Source organism: Euprymna scolopes, chromosome 30, assembly GCF_053919585.1.
Source record: "Euprymna scolopes isolate OS-2025 chromosome 30, ASM5391958v1, whole genome shotgun sequence".
NCBI lineage: Eukaryota > Metazoa > Mollusca > Cephalopoda > Sepiida > Sepiolidae > Euprymna > Euprymna scolopes.
In genome coordinates this window covers 78,088,456-78,095,765 of record NC_136511.1, presented here as the reverse complement: position 1 = coordinate 78,095,765, position 7,310 = coordinate 78,088,456, and the positions used below count along the sequence as shown (strand labels likewise).

Genomic DNA, 7,310 nt, shown 5'->3' with positions numbered 1-7,310 from the left:
TACTTCGGCTCCTATATCAACAAGAAAATGTATGCCTAAATTCCTGTCAGTGACATAGAAAGTGTGACGTGTACGAAGCCAGCCAGGGGTGTAATCGCATTGACTGCCTGGTTGTGCTATTTCCCATTGATTTAGATGTTTGTTGAAAGGCGCTAAGCTTTCGGCATCTCACAGCTTTTTCTCCGTAACGTTGATGATAATAGCATAATTGCGTATCATTGCTGTTGTCGCGACGATGGTATCTGTTTCAACTCTCAGAGCGTCAGCAACGAAAGCTGTCCTGTTGAGGACAGTATAGCCTATGCTACCACATGGTTAGATTCTGGATCTGATTGCTTAACACATGTGTGAGTTTAGCTTGCTTTTTAAGCATCTCTTTGACGTCCATGTTGTCTTCGTAAACCTCAGGTGTGGTAAGAGGGATGGTTGGGGTTGGAATTTGGTTGACTAGGGAGACATGCTGCGACCTATGTTATTTTGTCAACAAGATCAGACAAACCTTTGACTCGTGTTGTCTCTTGAGTGGATGCAAGTATCATTTGGACACTTGACAGCAGTCTATTGTTGAATAGTTGCTTCAATGTGTCTGGTTGAAGTGGGTTCTTGCCTAGTAGTTGCTTACTCCTTCTCAAGAGTTGAGAAGGCTTCCTATTGCCCAGCTCCTCTTCCATGAGGACCTGGCGGAGGCACTTCTGTTGTGAATCCAACGTTTGTTTAATCAATTCTTACTTAAAAGTCATATATAACCAATCCATGTGGGGCCATGATTAAGTCACACACTTCAGCCAGTACCTTGTGTGATAATGATGACATGATGTGGTTGAGCTTGGTAAGCTCGCTGTGGATTCTTTGAGTATAAAATTGGGTTTCCACATGTGCGAATCAAAGTGTATCGTCGTCGACCCAAAAAGGCAGGACCTTTACTACACAAGTGTAGTTGAATTTGATGACACAGTCTCGTTCTCCATTGTGTGCCATGTGGATGTTTTAGTCTGTCACTTCGTCCAGTAATTCCCTGATTACTGTCTGTATGCCGTAGGAGTTATGATTTATTAAATTAATAAAATGTTCACTGTTGCTATTTTATTAGTGATGTTATTTAAAGTGAGCGATCCGTATTCTGCCTGAGTGTCCATCAGATTCGGAATTCACGTTGGAGTCACCAATTTGTGGAATCGCTGTGAATTTCTATGAAATAATGAATATTTGGTTCACATGTGAGGAATATTAATTTATGAAAGAACATAAGTGTTAGTTTACGTGGAAGAAATATTAAAAAAAAAGGTTCACACATATGAGTTTTCTTCTTGATGGAAAGGTTCAATAATGAATGGTTACTTGGAGTGAAAATTTTGGATGTATGGCACAAGGCTTGAAATTACTAATTTTTGTATGATAAGTGTGCCGCATGTAGACTTTAGGTCCATGTGGCTATTTTTGAGAAGAACAGTCCATAAATCAAGTCAATACATGGGTGTATATATGTTCGTATCATAAGAACAGTAATTTGAAATAAGATTGTTTAAAAGAAAATTTAAGTCCTCGTTCAATGTGGTAAGTTTCCATGTCTGTCATGTGCAAAATCATGATGAGTGTTTGTATGTATCCTGGGACAGAGTTTGCTCGAACACGTGTTGACACTTGAGAAATTGAAGAAAAAAGTAATTTGATTTTAGTGAGCAAATCCTTATATACAGGCCTTCTCGAAGGCTTTTTTTACACCTAGGGATCTCTACTGTAAAAGGGTGGAACTTAGTTGCTTGTCGGGTTTGTTGGAGGTAGTCACGTTGAGGAGGTACAAGTGCTTGTAGTTCGTCAGATAGTCACGTTGAGGAGGTACAAGTGCTTGTAGTTCGTCAGAGCATTCACCATTAAAGTATTTGTAGAATAGGCAGAGGGATCCAACATTTCGTCGATGGGATAAAGGCTGAAGCCTAGATGACAGTTCAGGACCTATCAGGTTGGCGACTCTCTTTTGAACCCTGTCCAGGAGTGAGAGACAAGCAGCAGATGCACCAGCCCAAATGTGACAACAGTACTCCATACATAGGCGAATGGTGGCCTTATAGAGGTACAAGATACTTTCAGGCGTAAGAGCCCACCTTCTTTGCAACAGCCTTGGCAATGCTCTCAATGTATCTGTTCCAGTTCATATCCCCTGTAAACGTTAGGCTGAGGAGTTTAAAAGAAGTACTTTCAGACAATGTGTTCTTGGTCATTGTTTTTGGTGGTAGAGAAGGTTTCTTGTAGTTATTGAAGGAAACAAGCTTGGTCTTGGCAGCATTGAATGTGACCATCCATCTTTGTCCCCATTCCACTACTGATTGGAGGTCATTCTCTAGTGTTTCTGCCATGTCCTTAGATATTTGTTCATTTGTTTTCCCCTCATGCCTGTTATAGAGAGTGGTGTCATCGGCAAATATACCCATCTCCGAAAAATTTTTATCAGAGAGGTCATTTATGAATATCAGGAATAATAAAAGTCCAAGGATAGACCCCTGAGGCACTCCCGCATTTATATCATATTGTTTAGATGTACGACCGTCGAGGACAACTTGGATTTTTCTCTTACTTCAGAAAGATTTAATTACATTATGTATTCTTCCAGTGACACCATATAATCTAATTTTCCTTAGAAGACAATCGTGCCATACCTTATCAAAAGCCTTAGATATATCAAGGGCTACCGCTCTACCATCCCCTGTTTTGTCTAGTGAACAGTATATTTTCAGAAACTACAGTTAAGATATCTGCTGTTGAACGGGCTTGCCTAAATCCATATTGTTTGTCGGTCAGGAGTTTAGCAGCTGTTAGGTGTTGGACTAGGGCTTGATTTACTAAGCACTCAAATATTTTGGTGAAAAGCGCAGGAGGCTAATGGGGCGATAATTTAGTGGGTCAGTTCTTTCACCAGTATTCTTAACGACTTGTACCACAGAAACGGTTTTCCAGCAGTTGAGAAAGCAAGATTCGTTAAGACATTTATTGTAAAGTTCGGAGAGAACTGGAGCAACCTCAGCAGAGCATTTTTTTAATATCACAGCCGGGATGAGATCGAGTTCACATGCTTTTGAGGTGTCTAGATTTTTTATGATACCATGTACCTGAGAGGGGGTGATTTTCAAATCGTCTAGTGTGGCGTCTGTCCGCAAAGGAAAGTCGGGGAGGGAGTGGTGTGCCGGGTCCAGTGTGGAGTTTGAGGCAAACCGACTGGCAAGCAGATTAGCTTTGTCGGTTGCCGTGCAAGCAACCTCATGATTGTTTGATAGTGGGGGAATCGTTGACTGCCCATTATTTATTTTCTTTCTCTCCTTCACATTACAGGTTCAAGCCTGCCTGTCTACTACCACTTTTTAAAAAATTTAACCTCACCTTCTTTTTCTCCTTTGCGTTACAGGTTCCAGCCTATTGCCACTTTTTTAACACGTTTCTCCACCCTATTGTTTCTCTCCCCCTCCCCCACCACCTGTCATATTATGAGTTATGTCCCCTTCGGTCAACTCTTTAATATAAAACAATACAAGAGTTGCGTCCCTTGTGGTTAGTAAATATAAATACATGGACTTGCTCCATGGCTTATCACGCTTAAATGTATCTTGTCTTCTGGTGTCTTTTTTAATAAGGTTCATCCCGTATCATATAATGAAACAAACATAATCGGACACCACCGAGTTGCTTTTTAATCCCATCCTTACTACACGATTTCTGCAGAAATAAGCAGGCACCGCATTGGTCGGTTTGGCTGCCCATGATGTTGTTTGGACTTATCAGATTTATTGTTGTTATTAACTGCCAAGTCGTATATGGTGCTATTTTCTGTTTTCAGGTCGCACCAGTTTTCATCAAGACAGCAGGTTGAATGGACATGCAAACTCATCTCCTTACTCAAGGCTTGGAGCCTCAAAAACCTTTTGTCTCTTTGAGATGTATTAATGCCCTAACGTAGGGCGAAATTTTATTATCATTTATAAACACTAATGTCCTTATGTCGGGCGAAATATTATATACTTCACACACTGTTGTGCTCTACGATTGGACTGACTCTCATCATTACTTATAATGTCTCTCCGAGACAATTCTTATGGTCTACATTTTGACCTGCCACTTGTCAGCAATTCGGACGGTTTTTACAGTGAACTCCATGATGAAACCCGGACTCAAAGCATTCATCCTTAGAAGGCATCACTTCAACACATCGACTTGCTGCGACTATTCTTCGAACAGCGTAGAGACTTGAATTCTCCAAATGCGAAGATAAACATGAACTATTACCCTTACAGGTTTTACCAGCTCTGTTCTGCAGAAAGCTAAAGATGGCACATCTTTTGCAATTGGATCTTTTTACCTTAATAAAATTTATGTTGAAGTTTAAAGGTGAGCCTGTTGTGATCTCTGATTGCTTTGTTTCATTCTGCCAAGGGCAAAACCGAGGTGAGAATATATCTCACAAACTATTTTTTTTTTTAAATTAAAATACACATTTTCGAGGGAGTTGTGATCATAAAACTTTTCTGTTCTTGTTCAGAAAGCCATATTCCTAGGCTTTATCTCCTTTGATGAAGGGAGGGTGTAGGTTTGTTGCTTTTGGTCTAAGGCGGCGCCTCATCAGGGAATACCCAGAGAGTGGACGTTACACAGGCCAGTACCCCCCCCCCCCAAGAAAAGTGGGGAGAGGGGGGCACCCCTGGATGTTTCTAAAATTTGCAGCAATTGGACCCGTTAGTATTCAGTGGTGAAGGCGCCCAGAAGTGATATCACTCTCTACCCACACCTTTCAGAAAAAAGTGATAATGCATGGGAGAGAATGTCTTCCTGGTATCAAACAGAACGATATTACCTGGAAAACCCTCACCGGGAAATAGCAAGGAATATGAAAATAGATATATTTTATGGCACTTATATGCAGAATACGGACCGGACTGATGCATTATTAAATGAGGAGAGGGGTTAACTATTTCGTACTTTCACCTAACAATTTAACAAAGAAAAAATATACGGTAAAAATTGAATTTAACATGAAAATCCTATATAAAAAATAGCTCGGCCCATATTATGTACCTATTTATTTATTTAATTTATTTTTTTATATAGGGTACCCTCTTTTCTTTGGAGCATCCAGATTAAATGTGGCAAGTTTAAAGTGGGGAATTCAGCATTGCTGAATTCCCCACTTTAAACTTGCCACATTTAATCTGGATGAGAAGATAGTTAAGTTACACATACAACGTGGAAAAAGAAATAGACATCTAAAAAAATAAAATAAAAAATAAAACAAATAAAATTAAATATCCAGCTAAAAAAAAAAATCGTACAGAGGAGGAGAGGCAGCAATGTCTATTTCATCAAAGATCAGAATATAGTAGCTGTTCCGTCGGAGGAAGCGAAATCCTTCTTTTCTTGGATATCACTTTTTTTTTCTTTTTAATTTTGTCCCACCCAGAGTTCCCTTTTTGGCATGTTGAATATACCTCACATAAAACATTTCGTCTAACTTTGCCCTCGTGGGGAAGCAAGTAAATAGAGACGTCCGTTTCCAGTTTCCGTTAAAAGAGGACGCTAGTCTGGGTAGGTGAAAAACATCCAAACCCATCGGCACCAAACCATACGACCAGCAATTAAATAATCTCTTCCTTCCCGAAAGGAGGATATAATGCCTGTGAGGATGATGGCTTCCTGGCTAGCGTATGTTAAACCTGATACAGCAGTTTATTAACATAGTAAGCTGGTTAAAGAGGAAGGGAGAGAGGAAGTAGTGAAACGAGAGGCAAAATATAAGAGAGGGGGGGAATTGGTAGATAGAGAAAGGAGATAATAGTATAACAGGGAGGAGGAGGGGGAGTAGCGTTCTTATAGAAAGAGCCATTCTTTCTTGTAACGTGAACCGAAGAATACGGAAAGATTCCACATCTTTTGGTTTTTTAACATTCATTTGTGGATATAAATTAAATAACACGTGGAATGATACATTTTTTTTTACTTTATCACGGAGTAAATTTGAAATCTGATCTTCTTTATGAAAAGGTAACTTTATAAAAAAAAATACTTTTCTTGTTTTTATTTTTTTTTTAAACTTTCACCCGCGTTTCTTAAAAAAAAGTTTGTTTCGTCTTTACCGATTGTTTATTTATTTATTTATTTATTTATTTATTTATTTATTCGTACCTTTTCTACCCAACGTTTCCCGGAAATATTTCGTTTTCTTATGTTTTTAAGCAAATAATAATTATTTTAAAATGAGATTTTGAAAGTTAAATTTAATCATTGCATTATTTTTTGGGTCATTTAAACTTCTAGAAACCGTTTCAATATATCCAATTATTTAATTGAACCAAATTGTTAAAAATTTGTCCAGATGTTTTTTCTTTTTTTCTATTTATAAAATAATTAGATATAACCTCCAAAACTTTCAGTCTTTTAATATTTACAATGATTTACGAATTCTAAATCCACACATGAAATGCGTTTCTACTCGACAGTTTAACTGCTTCCAAATTCCATTCAAATTTCAGTTTCTTTTTTCTGTTATATTAGCTATTTTATTAACTAACTTGTTTACGACGAAACCGAAATGCATTCTGCTGAATTTAATTTCGTAGTCTAATTCTTATTTTTGAATATCGTTTTTAATTTTCGCCGTTGCATTTAAAATTAAGGTGCTGCTGCACTTACTGATCCGCGCTATTTTTTAAATCGTATTTCCAAGTTTAATTAAAGTTTTTTTTTATTTTTATTTATTATTTTTTTTTTTAATTCAGTTGTAAGGTTAAAGTACAGAATAAGTACAAAGCACCCTCCCCTCCCCATGTTAAGAATGGCTTTTAAAATAAAGTTATTTCAGCACGGATCAATAAGTGCATATGAGTACCAAAATTAATTATCGATTAATCTTAGATAATGTGCAAGTTGTGTAGATGCGAGAAACAAATGGTCGCAATTTCATTTTATTTACTTTATTTATATTTAAGATTTTCTTATGTTGACTTCTATTTTGTGTAATTTTCTATTTTTAAGCGATTATCAAGACGCAAAGATTTGACCCTCTCTTGTCTGCCTTTTTTCTTGTTCTGTAACATTACTCGACACTACTTGTTTTTCGAACTGAATAAACGCTTAAAACGCTAAGAAGTTTATCCTACTAGTTAGAGTAACTTGTCTTGCCTTTGATAACATTTATGTGTTTTGTCTTTAGTAAGAAATGTCTCCCCTCTATTTTATTTATTTATTTTTTTAAGTAGATATATTTTTAAAATTTCTCGCAAATTCGAAGAGTCGGAGTCCAAACTTGGAGCCAAAAGACTCCTCCTTTTTGT

At 37.5% G+C, this 7,310-nt stretch overlaps 1 protein-coding gene across 2 annotated transcripts in view; it reads left to right on the top strand.

Annotated features, from left to right (window-relative positions):
• Positions 1-5,793: 5,793 nt before the first annotated feature.
• LOC145254851 (G-protein-signaling modulator 2-like) overlaps positions 5,794-7,310 on the top strand; it is a 635,388-nt gene continuing 633,871 nt past the window's right edge. The window contains exon 1 of one of the 2 annotated variants that reach the window (XM_080113701.1): positions 5,794-6,021. The gene's annotated coding sequence lies outside the window, so the exon portion shown is untranslated. The remainder of the gene's footprint in view (positions 6,022-7,310) is intronic. The other variant, XM_080113700.1, reaches the window with a different exon arrangement.